Genomic DNA, 19,819 nt, shown 5'->3' on the forward strand with positions numbered 1-19,819 from the left:
TTTGTAATTATCTTTGCGGTGTTAGTTGCCGTTCCCCCTGTGGAGGAAGTCTTATCTAAAAGTGGATTTAGAACACAATTAAAGTCCCCAGCCATTATAAGTTTATGAGTGTTCAGATTGGGAATGGATGCAAATAAATTTTGTATAAATTCCTTATCATCAACATTAGGTGCATAAACATTTATCAAAATCATTTTACAGTTAGATAAGTCTCCCATGACCATCACATATCTCCCTTCAGGATCCAATACTACATCTGATGCTACAAATGGTACTGTTCTATGTATGAGAATTCCCACCCCTCTAGTTTTCTTTGTAAAACTAGAATGGAACATTTGGCCAGTCCAGTCTTTTTGCAGCCGGAACTGATCCTTACTTAGTAAGTGGGTTTCCTGTAAAAATACTATTTTAGCATTTAGACCTGTTAGGTGAGAAAGTACTTTCTTTCTCTTTAATTCGTGATTCAGGCCTTTAACATTCCAGCTTACGAAGTTAACTGTCCCATCATGGAGACACTGATTCTGAGTTTTTGGAGTCATATTATAGTCTTAACTGGAAGTGAAATAGTTTAGGTCCTAATTTCCTATTCCCCCAAGAGTTGTTGCCATGCATCTTATTATTACGTTGATAGTTATAATTATAAAGATTGAGATGATAGATTAGATATAGATCAAGCCTGCTCTCTTTCTCTTCCCCCCTTAACCCCCCACCCTCCCTTTTTGCCTCCCCAAGTGAGGCTAAAACCCACTGGCGTTAATTTCTTAATTTTCAAAAGCAGCTTAGTGTCTGTGTATTGAAATGTTGGGTTTTACTTTATTATTTTTATTTGGGCACTGTGCTGGGTAATCTGAAATGCTGACCCACCTGATACCCTTTTCTTTACCCTTAGAATTTTATCTATGGCTGTAGCTGGTGACTAGTGATGAGTGAAACAGTCAAGTCTTGATTCACAAAATGTTTTGTGAAATTGACACTAAAAAACATTTTGCAGATGATTCAGAATGACAAAAATCAAAACTAACTAAACAATTTGGTTTGAGGTTTAAACATATTTAGGTGGAAAACAATGGATATTGCTCTTTAAAGCCTTGTTCACACATGCATATTTTCCTGAGTTTTTTTCTACTCATACATAAAACATGTAATCCATACTACACCATTAAAATCAATTATAATTATGCCTCTCATTCACATCACCGTGTAGGAGTGCAGCAAGTTTTTGCTGTATATGTCACATACTATAACATGTCTCTATGTACTTTGTTTTCTTGATAGGAAAGCTCAGTACACTGAAAGTCGCTGAACTACCCCGCCCTGTTGCCTAGCAACTGCCACATCGAAGTTGAGGATAAGTAAACATGCGGTGATTTGTCTTCTTTGCTAGTCATCTTTACTTAAATACAGATGCATGCAGAATTCGTTCATGAAAATACTTCTGAACAGGAATGAGATGCCGTTATTCTTGAGAAAAAGGGATGAATTTTGCTGGAGCAAAACACAACTAATTTTGCTCATTTTTTTTTTTTTGTGGGGGAACAGTGAGTTTTTGCATAAATTGTCTTGCTCATCACTGTGTGACCTTGAGTAAGTTTCAGTGGTTAAAGGAAGTGCATAGGTTTCATTACACTATGTGACCTGAAAATGGATGTCATCAAGTGTAAATGTTATTATATCTTTATATTTTTGCATAAAATATGTGTGCAGATAACTTTTGGCTGAGGAAACAAAAAAGCTGTTTAGTGTAACAATCAAAATGAAAAGTGATAAAAGCTATTACCATTTTATTTTGTAAATATATAAAAACATAATACAGCAAGATAACAGTAATTTGTCTTTATTTTAAACAGAGTATTCCAAAAGTGTTAATGAAGCAATCAGTAGATCTTCAATTTACATATGTAAAGAAACTGTAAATATACACAAATAAAATTCATAACTTCAATGCTGTATCATAGTGAACATTATACTGAATTTAGAGTAATTTTTCTTATAAATACAAATTCAAAACATTGCAATATCTGTTGTTTAAATTGTCAAAGAATCTATCACATGGTTTCTTTTACATTCTGGCAGAAATCCATCAAGGACAGAGAATCTGACTGAGCTGTTCCGATCAAAAGGGTGAATGCAATGTTTTCCAAGGCAGACAGTGCATCACTCTGCAAAATCCTTACATTATGGCAATGCTGTTATACAAACAAGAAAGACACAAGACTGCAAAATTGTTTCCAGGAATTGATGATTCTTCTTTATTACAATAAACCCTCTCAGAATCTGTATTGGGACTTTTTCTTTTCATTTCCAAGGAAAAGCTGTAAATTGAAACCTGAAACTCCTGAGTCCATAATAAAGATCTGTTTATTTTGTTGCTCTATCCATTTTCCTTACCAGTTTAGGGTCGCTGGGGATAGAGACTATAATTAAAGCAACAGGCATAAGGCAGGCTTCAACCCTGAACTGGGCACAAATCCATAGAAAGGCACATTTATATACACCTCCATTTACTCATATAAGGCCAATTCACTGTATCTAATCAACATAATTTGCTTGTTTTTAGGAAGTGGGAATTAGGTTACCCAAATACACAAAACAAATCAGACATCCTAGGATTCAGAGTCATTCACCTGCATCAGTATGGCAATAACACCACTATCCACTGTGTATATTTAATGAATTTAATGTCAGCATTGTTTAAAAAATTCACTTGGTGCTTTACATTACTTTACCATATATCTGAATAAAAATAAGGTTAAAAAGACCGAAAAGTTAAAGTAAAGTTTGGCCATTTTGCTAGGCATGCCACCCCACACATAAATGTCCCCAGTTTATCCACAGGCCACTTTAAACAGGAGTGTTAGGGACACTGATCTTAACTTGTGTTAACATTTCCACACTGTATATGACCTGTTTACTTGAGCTTAGAAATCTAACAAAATGTAGTACAGAATTGACTGCTACAGTGGGGTTTTTTTTTGTTCTTTATTTCACCTTATACAATATCTCATATTAGGAATTTGTTAGGTTTCGCATACCCCTTGGGGTCAGAGCACAGGGTCAGCCATTGTACAGCACCCCTGGAGCAATTACAGAGTAAGGGCCTTGCTCAAGGTCCCAGCAGGATCTCTTTTGGCAGTGGCAGGTATTTGAACCGGCAACCTTCTGGATACCAGCACGGCTCCTTAGCCTCAGAGCCACCACTCTGCCCAACTGCTGGGCTGTTCAAATCATTTAATTACAACCCTTTAGTTAGTACAAACTCGGCCACCAACCATCCTGACTAAAACTCCAGAACTTCAGTATCTGCAGGGGATTTTAAAATCCTCTCTGTGAAGTAAAGCCATGAACCTTTTTTCTCTCCCAAACCTTTTAAACTTTATTTGTTCAAGTAGAAAAATGCAGACCTTCTTACAATGACAAGGAAAAATACAATTATTGTAGAAAGCAGAGGTGAGTAACTCCCTCAAATTTTGGAATGACTGACCTATGAATGCATAAGTTACCCCAAAAGCTTAAAGAATCTTAACTAAAACTGTGAATTTATTATCCTATATTACTTTCGCAAATTTTGACAGTAATTATGATCGCCTGTTATGTCTTCCTCATTCTCTTGCTGTTGTCTGTACCCTTCCATCATGATGTCTGTTACTGCTACTTTGATTGTTACTCCTTCTGGTCTTGAAATGAATCATCAAGACAGACAAACCTTCGGATGTGCAGTGTAATCACTAGTGTTAATCAAAGCGTTTATTGTAGCGAATATGCTACATTTGCTGGTAATCTTGTTCGACATATACGATGGACGTTCAAAAAGTCTCTGCACTTTTTTAAAACTCTATTTATTGAGAATTTTTAAAAAAATTACATCATTTTTCTACATAGTCACCTTCCTTTGCAATGTGATTTTCCCAGCATAGTACCAACTTTTTAATGTCTGATTACTACTCCTCCTGCCTTCACCGTTTCTAACAAAAATATAAAAGTGCACAAAATTTTTCAATGTCCCTCATATTTTCCTGGAAAAATTCTCTGTGCAGCCAACTTAGAAGAAAAAAAACTTTTCCAGAGATCTATGATACTTTGTGAGGTTAGCCTGGTATCACAGAATTGCAGCAGCCATGCATAGAACTTTCACATATCTGTACTGTAAGACTGTTGCCGGTCTACTTCGAGTGTACATGATACAACCGGCTAATCAGTACTTTGATCTTCTACCCTGCATGTATTTAAAAAAAAAAAAAAAACTTTCATATGGGTTCATTAGCTGACCATAATGAGAATATTATGAGTACTGCCACTGGATATATAAAACTGATCTCTGTGCGCTGGCAGTGCAGCACTGCATGGCTAATTTGAAAGAATAATTTGCCATGATCCAAAACAAGTCTTAAAGTTGTCATCCCCCAACACTGAGAAAGAATATACAGTAATCCCTCCTCGATCGTGGGGGTTGCGTTCCAGAACCCCCCGCGATAGGTGAAAATCCGCGAAGTAAAAACCATATGTTTGTATGGTTATTTTTATATATTTTAAGCCCTTATAAACTCTCCCACACTGTTAAAATGCCCTCTAGACATGAAATAACACCCTTTAGTCAAAAGTTTAAACTGTGCTCCATGGCAAGACAGAGATGACAGTTCTTTGTCACAATTAAAAGAATAAAAACATATCTTCTCTTCAAAGGAGCGCCGTCAGGAGCAGAGAATGTCAGAGAGAGAGAGAGAGTGTGACAAAAAAACAAACAATCAAAAAATCAATACGTGCTGTTGGGCTTTTAAGTATGCGCACCGCGATAAAGCAGCTGCAAAGAAGGGAGCAATGTGAAGGTAGTCTTTCAGCATTTTTAGAGTAGCGTCCGTATCTTCTAGGCAAACCGCCTCTGTGCAAACAGCCCCTCTACTCACACCCCCTCCGTCAGGCGCAGAGAATGTCAGAGAGAGTGAGAGAGAACGAGAAAAGCAAACAATCAAGCACTGCTCGGGAAGCACATCATATATCGTTGAGGAGTTTTATTTAATACGTAATACAAGCTCTGATTGGGTAGCTTCTAAGCCATCCGCCAATAGCGTCCCTTGTATGAAATTAATTGGGCAAACAAACTGAGGAGGCATGTACTTTAAATTAAAAGACCCATTGTCCGCAGAAATCCGTGAACCAGCGAAAAATCTGTGATATATATTTAGATATGCTTACATTTAAAATCTGCAATGGAGTGAAGCCGCAAAAGTTAAAGAGCGATATAGCGAGGGATTACTGAAATAATAACAATAAGGAAAGATGATTGACTTTATGGTTGTGTTGTCGGACCTGCGGCCACATGTCTTGGGCACTCGGGTGAAGAGAGGGGCGGAGCTGTCAACTGATCACCACCTGGTGGTGAGTAGACTTCGATGGTGGGGGAGGATGCCGGTCAGGCCTGGTAGGCCCAAACATGTTGTGAGGGTATGCTGGGAACGTCTGGCAGAGTCCCCTATCAGAAGTAGCTTCAACTCCCACCTCCGGCAGAACTTCAACCACGTCCCGAGGAAGGTTGAGGACATTGAGTCCGAATGAGTCATGTTCCATGCCTCTAATTTTGAGGCGGCTGACCGGGGCTGTGGCCGTAAGGTGGTCAGTGCCTGTCGTGGCGGCAATCCCTGAACCCGTTGGTGGACACCGGCGGTGAGGGATGCTGTCAAGCTGAAGAAGGAGTCCTACATGACCCTTTTGTCCTGTGGGACTCTGGAGGCAGCAGACAGGTACCAGAAGGCCAAGCGGAATGCAGCTTCGGTGGTTGCTGAGGCAAAAACTCAGGCATGGAAAGAGTTTGGGGAGGCCATGGAGAATGACTTTCGGACGGCTTCGAGGAGATTCAGGTCCACCATCCGGTGTCTCAGGAAGGGGAAGCAGTGCAGTGTCAACACTGTATACGGTGGGGATGGTGCGCAGCTGACCTCAACTCAGCACATTGTGGGTTGGTGGGGGGAGTACTTCGAAGACCTCCTCAATCCCACTAACATGCCTTGAGGAAGCAGAGCCTGGGGACTTGGAGGTGGGCTCCCCCATCTCTGGGACTGAGGTCACCGAGGTGGTCAAAAAACTCCTTGGTTGCAGAGACCCGGGGGTGGATGAGATATGCCCGGAGTTCCTTGCATGAACATCGGGGACAGTGCCTCTGGATTGGCAGACTGGGGTGGAAGGGGGACCGGAGGGTGTGTTCCAACTACAGAGGGATCACGCTCCTCAGCCTCCCTGGAAAAGTCTATTTGGGGGTCCTGGAGAGGAAGGTCCGTCAGATAGTCGAACTTCGGATTCAGGAGGAACAGTGTGGTTTTCGTCCTGGTCGCGGAACAGTGGACCAGCCATACAACCTTAGCAGGGTCCTGGAGTGTGCATGGGAGTTTGCCTAACCAGTCTACATGTGTTTTGTGGACTTGAAAAAGGCGTTCGACCGTGTCCCTCGGGAAATCCTGTGGGGAGTGCTCCGGGAGTATGGGGTACCGGACCCCCTGATAAAGGCTGTTCGGTCCCAGTACAACCTGTGTCAGAGCTTGGTCCGCATTGCCGGCAGTAAGTCAAACCCATTTCCAGTGAGAGTTGGACTCTGCCAGGGCTGTCCTTTGTCACCGATTCTGTTCCAAACTTTTAGGGACAGAATTTCAAGGCGCAGCCAGGTAGTTGAGGGGGTCCGGTTTGAGTGGAAGGGGAGTGTGAAGCGGCTGGGATGGAAATCAGCACCTCCAAATCCAAGACCATGGTCCTCAGCTGGAAAAGGGTGGAGGGCCCTCTCAGGGTTGGGAGCGAGATCCTGCCCCAAGTGGAGGAGTTCAAGTATCTCGGGGTCTTGTTCACGAGTGAGGGAAGAATGGAGCGTGAGATCGACAGGCGGATCGGTGCGGCGTCCGCAGTGATGCGGGCTCTGCATCGGTCTGTCGCGGTGAAAAAGGAGCTGAGCCACAAGGCAAAGCTCTCAATTTACCAGTCAATCTACGTTCCTACCCTCAATTATGATCATGAGCTATGGTAGTGACCGAAAGAACGAGATCGCGAATACAAGCGGCTGAAATGAGTTTCCTCCGCAGGGTGTCTGGGCTTTCCCTTAAAGAGAGGGTGAGAAGCTCAGTCATCCGGGAGGGGCTCAGAGAAGAGCTGCTACTCCTCCGCATTGAGAGGAGTCATCTGATCAGAATGCCTCCTGGACACCTCGCTGGTGAGGTGTTCCGGGCACATCTAACCAGGAGGAGGCCCCGGGGAAGACCCAGGACATGCTGGAGGGACTATGTCTCCTGGCTGGACTTGGAACGCCTTGGGATTCCACTGGAAGAGCTAGAAGAAATGACCGAGGAGAGGGAAGTCTAGGCATCTCTGCTCAAGCTGCTGCCCCCGCGACCCAATCTCGGATAAGCGGAAGAGGATGGATGGATGGATGGAGGAAAGATGTATTGTTTACAAGGTGTTTCTGTCTTCTTTATGGAAAAAGTGCAAAGCATCTGCCCAGAAATCAGAAACAAAAAAGACACTCCAGTTGTGCCTGGAGCCACAACTTCAAACAATAGACAGAGACAGCCCTGTGCTGTGACTGTAACTTATATAATATTTATTACTAGCCATGATATCTATCAAAGACAGGTAATAGAATAATTAAAAAATACTTACCTTACATGTACCTTCAATGCCTTTCCTCTGTATTTGCGTTTGTGAACGTCTCTTAACCGGCACTCCCTCTCTATAATGTGTTTCCATACAGCCTGCTTCTCAGACTCTGTCATTATTTTTGAGGTGCCTTTCTCACCTCCTGTACGGTTTTATACTTTCGATCTTTGAAGGCAACTCTTTCAGCATGCCTTATATGCCTTTACTTCTCCTCTTGCATCTCACACTCTTACTTCCTCTTTGGTCACATCATCAAAGCCAAATTGACCAATCAGATTGCTTAGACGTACTGGACACACAGATCTTAGTGTTTTATTATATAGTAATGTACACAAATAAATATAGAGTACAATGAATAGGAAAGCGAATGAAGTGAACAACATAATATTTAATTTGAAACTAAACGCATTGGGGCAAATGAAACAGGCAAGTTATACAGATTGGTAAAGGGGTGATGCAATGCCAGTATCCATGTCAAACTTTAAAGATCTGTTGTGGTGTTGTGATAGGTGTGTGTGTGTGTTTTTGTGTGTTCATTTCTTTCTCTTCAACATCCAGCATGTGTTCTAGTACAACAAAGAAGCTATCAGCTATCTTCACTTATAAATTTCTTTTGAGTGTGTGAGTGTGTGTGCATGCATGCGTGCCTGATTTTGCTGGTACCTCCATGCGTGTTTACATGTATATTTAAGTAAATTATATATTTCAAAAACAACTCATGCAAAATGTTTTCAATGCATGCTCTCTGAGTAGAGCAGACAGCAAAAATCCTGGTTAAATTAAAGAATTTCTATGGAAATTACGTTTAAACATAGGTCAAACCATTTTAAAGGATGGGGAAATAAGTACTGGAGCAAACTGGACCAAAAGAATAGGCCTGGAGCCTGTAACAAGACAAACATGATCCAACTTGTTTGCAAATTGATACATTTTTTCAGAAGTTATCATTATATAAAGTTTTCCACAGGCGCACACACAGACTCACATACAGACACCTTGCTAAATCAACTTTCTTCAATGTTTTTAACATCAGAGAGTCAGAATCTGAATCTGAATTTAACTTTTAACCCCATTGCCAAACATCCATTTACTTAGAAGAGAAAATCACCCTCTAAATAGATAAGAGAAGGCAAACTGATAATTCTAGTCAGGCTATAAGTGCCTGTCCTGAATATAAAGCACATAGTGAAGGTAAACTGAGCAGTAAATATCATCAATAATTAAAAGGTCTCTGTGAATAATACTTTCATTGGTCATGGATACATGACATGCTGCATGTGGGTTTATTTCTGCATTTACTTAATTATACAATTTTTTTCTCACATTTATTTACATATATAAAAGAGTTTACCTAATTCAGACACCTTTTGGGGATCATTTTCATGCATTTTCACAAATAAACATCCCAAGATAAATACAAAACAAGACACTGCACAATGCCAAACTCAAGATCTTTTAAAATAACCAAGAACTTGCCAGAAAAGTCTGGCCACAGTAAGACATCAGAGAAATGTTTATTAGACTAATTTTTGTAAATGATGTGCAAGTCAGTAGAGCAGCAATGTTCTCTGTGCAAAGAACTTAGTAACTACCGTATATACTCACAAATAAGTTCTCCCGCGGATAAATCGGGACTTGATTTTACCATCTGTGGTGGGTTGGCACCCTGCCCAGGACTGGTTCCTGCCTTGTGCCCTGTGTTGGCTGGGATTGGCTCCAGCAGACCCCCATGACCCTGTATTCGGATTCAGCGGGTTAGAAAATGGATGGATGGATGATTTTACCATATAATTTCAGGTATTTTATAATGTTGGTCATATAAGTCGATTGTGGAAAACTCACACTATTGGTCCAAGAGATTATGATATTCTAACACCCACCTGAGAGAGAAACCACTGAGCACATTGCCTTTTGTTTTTTTATGTATTGTGCCTACATGACCACACAGTAATACCCAAACTATTCCGAAGCAACATTTGCACTGATTTGTGTTTTTTGTGTCTCACACCCTCATAAATCTTAATCGTAAGAGCATCCCTTATCTACGAAGGAGCATTTGATCAGAAGAAAATATGAACCTGGTTTTAAATTAAATGTCGTTGAAGTAGCGAAAGAAATTGGTAACTGCGCTGCTGCAACAAAATTCGAAGCGTCTGTTTCTGTTTCTATTGAGCCAAAGATTCTTGTTCAGATGATGATAGTAATCTAAAATCAAATTGCACAATGTAAACATATTATGTACAGTATTATAAAGAATCTGATTTGAAAGCAAAAACTGACTTGAATAAAAAAAAAGATTATGTTTTACCACACAATAGTGTCAATATCATATGGAACCAGACACTCTGTACAACACTGAAGTGTTTTATATGTTTTTACACATCCTGTCAGTGTTTAATTTTTTTTTATTCTCATTACTGAAGTGGATATCCATTTGAAGATACACCCTTTCATGAAGTTTTTTGGGACTGAATGTGGTTTCACCCCAGACTGCTCTCTCCTATTCCCTCTCTGTGAAAGAAACAAAAAAAAAGTATATTTCCATGCTGAAAAAGAAAAAAAGAAGGTTAGAAATACAATGTCTTTGCTATTGAGGATTTGCAGGAAGATTTTGCATCTTGCTTGAAGAAGGGACCTGAGTTGGATGGAAAGCTTAGTTAGCCAATAAAAGGTGTAATTTTGCTTGACTTCTCACTACATCCATAATGGCTAGCACGGTACAGCACCCTAGTACTACATGATTTTCTTGAATTTTATTAGAGGTTATGGAACATTTTATTCAGTGCTATTTTGTGTCATTGGAGTATTAATCACTGATGCCCCTTGGATTCAGTATTCTGGATCTGAATGTGCATACAGAAGGGTTTTTTTTTTTTGGAGTGTTCTGCTTTTTTTCGAATATTCAATAAATATGTATGTCACTTTAAAAGGCAATGGACGCATGAGGATGTGAGCTCCATCCAGGGCTAGAGCCTAATGTTACTGATAAAGACTCTGGCCACAGTGATCCTGAACTGGATTAAACAGGTTTCAGAATATTATCTTGTATTCATGTATGTGAGCTTGTTAATGGGATGTATTTTTATTATAAAAATAAATCAGACTGGCAAGCTGTATGCATATTTTTAGTTTACAAGCTCAGCTATCATGTATTTCTGAAGCATTGTAGCACATACAAAAATGGAGAAATGAGCTGAAGAAAACAGTCATGTTGAGTTGGTAATAAACAAAGAAACAACAATTAACGTTGACGCAAGTGACACAAAGAAAGTAATTCAGCAGTCCTGGAAAATATTAACATTTTAATCAGAAACAGAAAAAGTATAAGTATTATAGAAATGGAATGGAAGTCTGAGGATCAAAGTGACCCAATGAAAGAATTAAACAGAAATGAACATACAGTAAGTTCCTGTATTGAACGCATTTCCGTGTGGCACAAAAACTAATAAGAGCAAAGTAATCTATTTCTGTACCTTTGATCAGTTGTGAGACTCTGAACAGTAGGTGTGAAGGAACATTTAGAAAGTGAACTGAAAGAACATAGAGATGAAATCCGACATTTTCCATGTTGATAGAGAGAGCAAATTGAGATGATTACGATGACAAAGTAAAACTGAATAGTGCACATAATGAGTAGCCTGGGAATTACTAAAAGATGTGATGGAAGGAAGAGCGTTAGCAAAAATACAAATAGGAAGATCTACCCATTAGTGGGGATGTGGGAATAAAAAGACTTGAGGGTGGTGGGGGAGGAGGAGGAGGAGAGTTTTGGACATTTGTAAATGACTTGAACCTGGCATTAGGCAGAACAGCAGACCTCACAAAAGATGAAGAATGCTTTCCTGTGTCATGGAGTCATCTGTTATTTTTTCAGTCTTTTTAAAACAGTTTGTGGTTAATAATGCTTTACATGTAGATGTTCCTTTTTGATATATTCGGGTTTTATATTATTTGTGGATTCACTTGCTACATGTTTTACTGTAAGATATTAAGAACTATTCAGAAATTGCACTCTCTATTATACTTTTGTGATACTGTCTTTGGAAGAATGCTATAAAAGATTAAAAGTGGCTATAGGCAACATCATTGATGTGAACTATTGAGTTTTTTTAATGAAAAGTCAATTAAAATAATACATGGAATAAAACACTAATAGATGACTCTCATATAATAACCCTGCATGCATAATTCAAAGTGAGTGCATTGTGCTTCATGGGAATTAGCTGATTTTGCTCTTGATTGCCACTGGGCTCAGAAGCAGAGCAAACAATTTGGCAGCAGGATTACAAGCTTCCTTAATCTTGAAACTTTGCTTCTAATTTTTTTGTGTAAATTTTGAAGTTTATGATTTCAATGATGTTTTTTATTTACTGTTTTCCTTTCATTTGATCTCTGTTCATTTGTGTTGCTTGATTCTCCACCTTGCAGGAGGAATCATTAGTCATATGCTTTCTATCTTTAGGTGCACATTTTCTATCCTTGGAAGGAGTTCTAAAGTGGATGCCATCCAGTTTAATGATTCATTATCATATATAGGAAGTTGGAAATAGAGGTATTTATTTCATGTGTGTTGGAAGTTTAGGTATTTGAAGCAACAACACAATAGTTTTAATCCAAATGAAGAGTTTTGATAAGGGTTTAAAGGGGGAAGACTTATCAGCTTACATCCATTTTACTTTCACCTTATAAAGTGCAATATCATACAATAAAAAGGAATTCAGTTTGTCATATCATACAGTGGAGCAATAAATTAGTGTATAGCTGAGCAATGCTAACTCATGGGTGTTGTGGTTTCATATCCATTGCCTGGTCACTGTCTTTGGGGGCTTATCATGTCTTGCCTTAAATAATTTGAATTTAACCACATTGGGACTACAGTAAGAAGAAATTGGGTTAGAATGATGGCTTGGCCAGTGGCATTGTATGTTCTCTTCACATTCTTTCTCTGTCTGAATATGTTTCTTTTTCTAGTTTTATCCCACAGCGCAAAGATGGACTTGCTAGGTTATCTGGCATTCCTGAATTGTCTCTTTATGAATGCACATGGCTACAGTGAATTCAGAAATTATTCAGACCCCTCCACTTTCTGCACACTTTTTTGTGTTTTGTAAATTTTGCCTATCAATCTACACTCAAATCCTCATAAAATAAGTGTGTTTTCAAAAGGTTTGAAAATATATTAAAATTCATAAGTATTCAGACCTTTGATTCTGTACTTTGTGTAAGCCTCTTTGGCAGCAATTACAGCTTTGATTCTTCTTGGTCTCTAAAAGCTTTGCACACCTGGATTTGGGGGGTTTATCGCTTTCTTCCTGGCAGATCTGTAAAAGCTCTGTTACATTGGATGGGAGTCATCTGCAAACTGCAATGCTCTATGAGGATAATGTCTGGGCTTTGCCTGGGCCAATCAGAACTTGTCCTGAAGCTGCTCCACTATTGTGTGGCAGTGTGGCACAGCGGTTAAGACTTTGGACTTTAAACCCAGAGTTTGTGGGCTCAGTTCTCGCCACTGATACTGTGTGACCCTGAGCAAGTCACTTTACTCGCGTGAAGAAGGATGAAAAGATATGTAACTAATTGTATCTCAAATGTTATAAATCACTTTGTATAAAGCTGTCGGTCAAGTAAGTAAATGTAATGTAAAATCTTGGCCATATGTGTCAAGTCATTGTTGTGCTCAAAGGTAAACTGTCACACCAGTCTGAGGTTGCTTGCACTCTAAAGGACCTTTCTGTATTTGGCTGCAATCATCCTTCACTCATTTCTGTCCGTAATGCTGCCACCACCATGCTTCACCATAGTGCTGGTATTAGGCCGGTGATGAGCAGTGCTTGGCCTTTGTCAGACATAGTGCTTGGATTCCATCCCAAAGAGTTCAATTTAAAGTCTTTTAAATGCCATTTGACTTTACTCTTACTCAAGAAGAGCTTCTGTTTAGCCAGTCTATTGTAAATGTCTGACTGATGGAGTACTGCTAAGATGGTTGTCATTCCCGACAGGTTCTCCCATCTCAGCTTGGACTTCTGAATCTCCTTTAGAGTGACTAATGGTATTTTGGTCTCCTCCCTAACTAGCAACCTTCTTGCCCAGTTACTCAGTTTGGCCAGACGGCTAACTCTAGAAAGAGTAATGGTGTTTTCAAACTTCTTCCATTTCATAATTATTGAGGCCACTGTGTTCATAGAAACATTGAGAGCTTTAGTAATGGTTTTATGCCCCTTTCCTCATCTATACCTCATCACAGAAGTGTACAGAGAGCTCCTTGGACTTCATGGCTTGGTTTATGTCCTGACATGTAGTGTGAATTGCTGGCCTTCTATACACAGGTATTTGTCGATCTATATGATGTCCAATCAATTCAGTTTGCCACATGTGGACTCCAGTGAAGTTCTAGACACATCTCAAGAAGAATTAAAGCAAACAGGATGTGCTTGTGCCACTGCAAGGGACCTGAAAACGTTAACAATGAGAGATTTTAGTTTTTGATTATTAATACATTTGCAAACATTTCTGAAAACAGGTTTTCACTTTGTCATTATGAGTTAGTAAGTGGGAAAAAATGGCAAACATCAATTTAAAATTAAATGCAAATAAAGTGTTTAAGAAGTGAAGGGGTCTGAGTACTTTCTCAATCTACTGTATGTCTACATGCTTTTCCTAAAGTGCAGTGGTGTACTGCCCAGCATTGTTTTATACCTGGCTCTCGTTTCCCTACAGATGTTCATGTTAGGTTAAGTAGTATTTTTAAACTGTGAGTGTCATTATAAGACTGGCCTGAGATGAACTAATATCGGGTACAGGGCCTTTTCCAGCATTGCACTCAGTGCTACCAGGATAGGCTGTAGTCCAATGGGACCCAGAATTGGATGAAGCAGGTCTGTGAATGCTATTAAACATTGCACATATTAATAAATGTCTCTATAATCATAGACAGTAAAGATTATGTAATATTATAACCAGTCAGGATAACGTTATGGCTTTGGAACAAAAACACTGCAAACTGTGCCAGATCACTATAATTGTATAAATTATTTCTGACTACCACACTTGCATTGCATATTTTTAAATACAAAGCCATTTTTGGCTTTTTTCTCTAAATCTCCTTGTTTTTGTCTTCTGGAATTTAGCTTTTTAATATAGCCTTTTCCATTTACAAACATATTGGTGTTCAGTTCAGTTTTGATAGTATAGGTTATTTACATAGATTTATTATTTACATATATTTACATGTTTGGTTTACGTTTATTTTTTCATAGATCTGACAAGATATCAAATTTATGCAAATCAGTCGCAAGAGTGTAGGCTGGCGTTTTGCTTGTAAAGACACCACATATAAAGCACGACACATTAAAAAAACATGAGGAAATGCATTACTGCAGCTGACAAAATGATTAACAGTTCATTGTACCCTTATATAATGCTACATAGTACAGAATGATAAAAAGCACACTTTTTAGATATTACTTTGATTACAGATTTCTACATGCAGGTATTATTTGTACAGTTGAAACATTGTTATCTTCACTCCTTCCAGACAAGAAATGCAAATCAACAAATATACTATTAAACAGGTTAAGATAAAAATGTTATGATAACACTAAAATTGTATTCAAACACCTATAGCAACAATATCGTGTTGGAGTGAGCTTCTGCTACAATCTGAATGTAATCTGTCTGACATAAAGCATTTTAAATTTAAAGTTACTAGTTTAGATTGGAAATAGACTATGTGATGTACAGTAAATGGCTGCTTTATGAGGCACACCTTCCTACATTACTGACTGCTCAGTCAGTGACAGCAACATATTTGCAGACAAATCTATGTATGGTCACAAATTGTTGAGTGTATACAATTCAAAGGATGCATGCACAAGATTGAACATTTAACTCAGTTTGAATAAGACATGGCAGTGGGTGCCAGATGAGCCAAGATGAATGTATCAATAATAACAAAACAAGCTGAGATTTTCCAGCATGTTGGTGTCACAGATGCTTTGGAAAAGGTCCCCTAAACAAGCAGCTGATGGCAGACTGTTGATGAAATACTTCAAAGGGGTTTAAAATGAATTGTGGAAGAGATACACGTAGGTTATAGTCAGTTAACCAACAGTGTGAGGACATGAAAAAATGCAAAATTCATGGCATTTTGTCAGATGAGGCATGACAGGGTAACCAAATACATCTCTTTTCAAAGATAAGAAAGGCCAATTAAAGTATGCTTTCAGCACAAATAATAGACAGATTTGAAAATCCATCTGAAAGCTTTATGAAAATGGACTTCTATTGGTCTATTTTGTTACAAAGAATCAAAAATAATAAAACCCCTATGGATTAGTCTTGGTGAGTGTCAGAAGTGTAGGACAGTGGTGGTGTAATGGTGTGGAGGGCATGTAATTTGTCCCTAAACACAAGAGCAGCTACTTTTGCATGCTACAGGATATCTGAATATTGTTGCTAATCAAGTGTGGCCCTTTGTGGCTGTTATATGTCCATCTTCAGATTGTCTTTTTACCAAAATGATCCTTCATGACACAATGTGAGTAACGTTTTGGAATGCTTCCAGGAATATGACAGTAAATACAGATTAATGCAGTGGGCTGTCAAACCACTAGATCTCTGTTTTCATTGGGCATTTATTGGATGAAATGTTATGAGCGTTTTCAATAAACATCAACCACAAGCTACTTTAGAGCAGCTATTGAGTTGACATAATCCAGTATCCATATCGTACATTATAGACTCCTACCAGCTAATAAAACGCCTGTCAAAGTTTACAGCATAACCGAACACACATACCATGTTCAAACCACTACTTGTATATCACAAAATACCCAACCAAAGAAAAAATAATCATGAAAAAATAAATGAAAATATTTTGCAATCAACATCCATATATACCTCAAAATATGTAAAATGTTGGATTTAAGATGCTCTTTCGCTGATAATCATTATTTTGTATTTATCAGCAGCTATTCATTGTCAATAGTAAATGCATTTAATACACACCCAACTTAAGATAGGGGATTGAGTTTATTTCAATAGCACTTGGCACAAGTTAGGAACCAACTAAAGTACATTCCTCACAGTTTTTTTTAGATTTTCTCGAATAAGTAACCTTGCCCCCTTTTTTCTTCTTTTCTGTCCACATGACTATTATAAGTTACTGTATTAAAATAGTGGTCAGATTCACATGAAATCAGATGTCAGATACGTGTGGTCAGGTCATTTTCACTGAAGCACGGACTCTTCTCTATATACAGTATAATCCATGCATCTTGATTAGGAGGAGGTGCATGAAGACCGTAAATCAGAATAAAATCTTCTGAATAAAATTTTACTTTTGTGCTTCACATAGTATTATTACATAGGTAATCATAAAGGCTTATCAATTTACATGCTAAGTGGTACTAGGGTGTTGTACCGTGTTAGCCATTGTGAATGTAGTGAGAAGTCAAGCAAAATGACACCTTTTATTGGCTAACTAAAAAGATTACAATATGCAAGCTTTCGATTACATCTTGCCTGAAGTAGGTGCCTGAGTTGCCTTGAAAGTTTGCATATTGTAATCTTTTTAGTTGGCCAATAAAAGGTGTCATTTTGCTCGACTTCTCACTATATGCTAAGTAGAAAATTAAGGCAGGGAGGCACACCTATCCTTGCATTTCCTAAGCATAACATTTTTTTTAATAAGGATTGCATAACATATCACTAAATAAATATAAAGCAATTCTTCTTGAAGCCTATGTCTGACTCCGGCGCAATGCCAAAAGAGATAACAGTCGCAGAAATGTAAATGTGTTTCTGTTAAACAGCCATTAGGTCACATCTTCCATTATTAACTTTTATTTGTAAAATGAATGGTTTCAATTGAGTCATTTCAGGAGTGTATCAGTGTTTTTTGACATCCATGAACTGACATTCTCTTTCTATTTGACCCGTACAAACTCAGTAAATTATTGCCAAGCTGTGCTCTTTGTTTTTCTTGCCATTTACCTCATTTCGATGAGATAAATTTGATTATTATATTATTTGTCATTTAATATAACAGAAAGCTCTTAATTTTGGATCATGCACCTAGGCATTGTCTGTGTGGAGTTTGCAGTACTCTTAGGGTCTGGTCTTTATTTTGCCTTTTACAATTACTTGTATTAGGAATTTGTTAGTTTTCTGCACACCCTTTTTGGGGTCAGAGCACAGGGACAGCCAATTCACAGCACCTCTGGAGCAATTGCTGGTTAAGGGCCTAGCTCAAGGCCCAAGGAGAGTAGGATGTTTTTTGACAGTAGCAGGGATTTGAACCAGCAACCTTCCAGATACCAGTGGAGAGCCACCACTTCGCCCCCACTCTGGTTATTCCTCCCACATTCCAAAAAATATGTATATTGGGTTAATTGTCTAATCTTAATTTGTGGGTTTGGGTGCATATGTGTGAGTGGTTCCTGTAGTGGAGAGATATCTTTCTGAGGGTCAAGTCAATTATTGTGTCCAATGCTGCGGAGATAGACTCAGACTCTCAGGATGGCTCTAAATGGGACCAAACAGGTTCACACAGAATTTGTGTTAACACTACATATGATTTCACAGTATGTTACTTGTTTGTTTAATATTATGTACTATTATGTAAGAATGGCATGAATCACAATGTTTTAATGACTTCCACCAGATGAACTTATGACTCCTGTCTCACATGGCTGACAAGCACTAATATTAGTAGCAGGCAGCTATGGAATACATGATATTATGATGTTGATTATAGTGTGTTACAGTCATACTTTTGAATTAATTTCAAAAATGAATCATAAAAAATTTGTACTTTTAGTAGTCAATGCCCTGAAGAAGGGGCCTGAGTTGCCTCGAAAGCTTGCATATTGTAATCTTTTTTAGTTAGCCAATAAAAGGGGTCATTTTACTTGACTTCTCACTATAGTCAAAGCCCAAAAATATCCTGTAAATCAGGCAGTCATAGAATGTTATTCAGGACAGTTGTCATCTCTAAGAATAGCTTGCTTGTTATTTATTCGTAAGGCTAAAACATTCATGTTAGAAGATTTCAGAACAAAAGTAAATCATGAAAATTGATCAGGATATTTAGTATTCTGAAGAGCTCTTGCTGGGGGCAACCTCACACATGCTAAACTTGAACAGGATGAACGATTACAGAGAATAGACCTGTGGGAGTCCATAACCAATAAATCAGCCACCCTATATGGTGGACATGAACCACACACTGTATCTAAGCACCTTTTAAAATGGTTTGATGTTTCACCTTTGACAAAATCTCTTTGTAAAACCAATTCTGCTTCTCTCTAACCCTCATTAATTTTGTTCCTGCTTTTAGTTTCCTAACAAAAATAATTTAATAAATAAACCTCTTTAGATCTTTGAATACAAAGTCTTCAGTCCAGTCTTTTCTGTTTGTCCATTTCTTTTAGGATATAAATTTTCAGTTTCTCACACTTCTTTACCTTGTGGCCAGGTGCCAGGTAGCCTGTTTTTTATTTAATATTCTAGTTTGTCAAAATGTTTCCTGTATTGCTGTGATGAAAACTACACTCCATATTTTAAGTAATCACTGCATTGTACAGACTTAAATAGATCTGAAGACAGAGTGCAGCATTCTGCTTGCTTTATTAACATGTTTCCTATAGTGCCAAAATACATACAAAGTACAAAAATACAAATATTCTGCTATTTTTAACTCTGCTCTATCGTTTAATATAAAATGTGCATGCTACTAGAACCCACATATATGAATTTATACTTAGGGATTTTAAACTGTATGCCTAGTCACAAACAGTGTAATATCCAGAACATTTATAACAGCCATAAGCTGGTTTGTACAGTAGCTACCTGCTACACCTTAATGTCTTAGACCACCTGTTTTGTATTACTAACCTTAAAGTTAATAATTTATTAATTTAAATAAATGTATTTATAGGGTGAGGGTGTCATGGTGGTGCTACTGCCTTGGAGTAAGGAAACCAGGGGTCAAATCCTGGCTCCTCCCTGTGTGGAGTTTGTCTGCCCCGTGTCTGTGTGGGGTTCCTCTGGGTGCTCCAGCTTCCTCCCACTGTCCAAAGACATACAGAACAGGATTAATGAATTGGCAAACCTAAATTAGCCCTGTTTGGTGTGTGTGTGTGTGTGTGGTCGCCATGCAATTTACTGTCCTGCACCCATTACTAGCTGA

Source organism: Polypterus senegalus, chromosome 5, assembly GCF_016835505.1.
Source record: "Polypterus senegalus isolate Bchr_013 chromosome 5, ASM1683550v1, whole genome shotgun sequence".
Classification (NCBI taxonomy): domain Eukaryota; kingdom Metazoa; phylum Chordata; class Cladistia; order Polypteriformes; family Polypteridae; genus Polypterus; species Polypterus senegalus.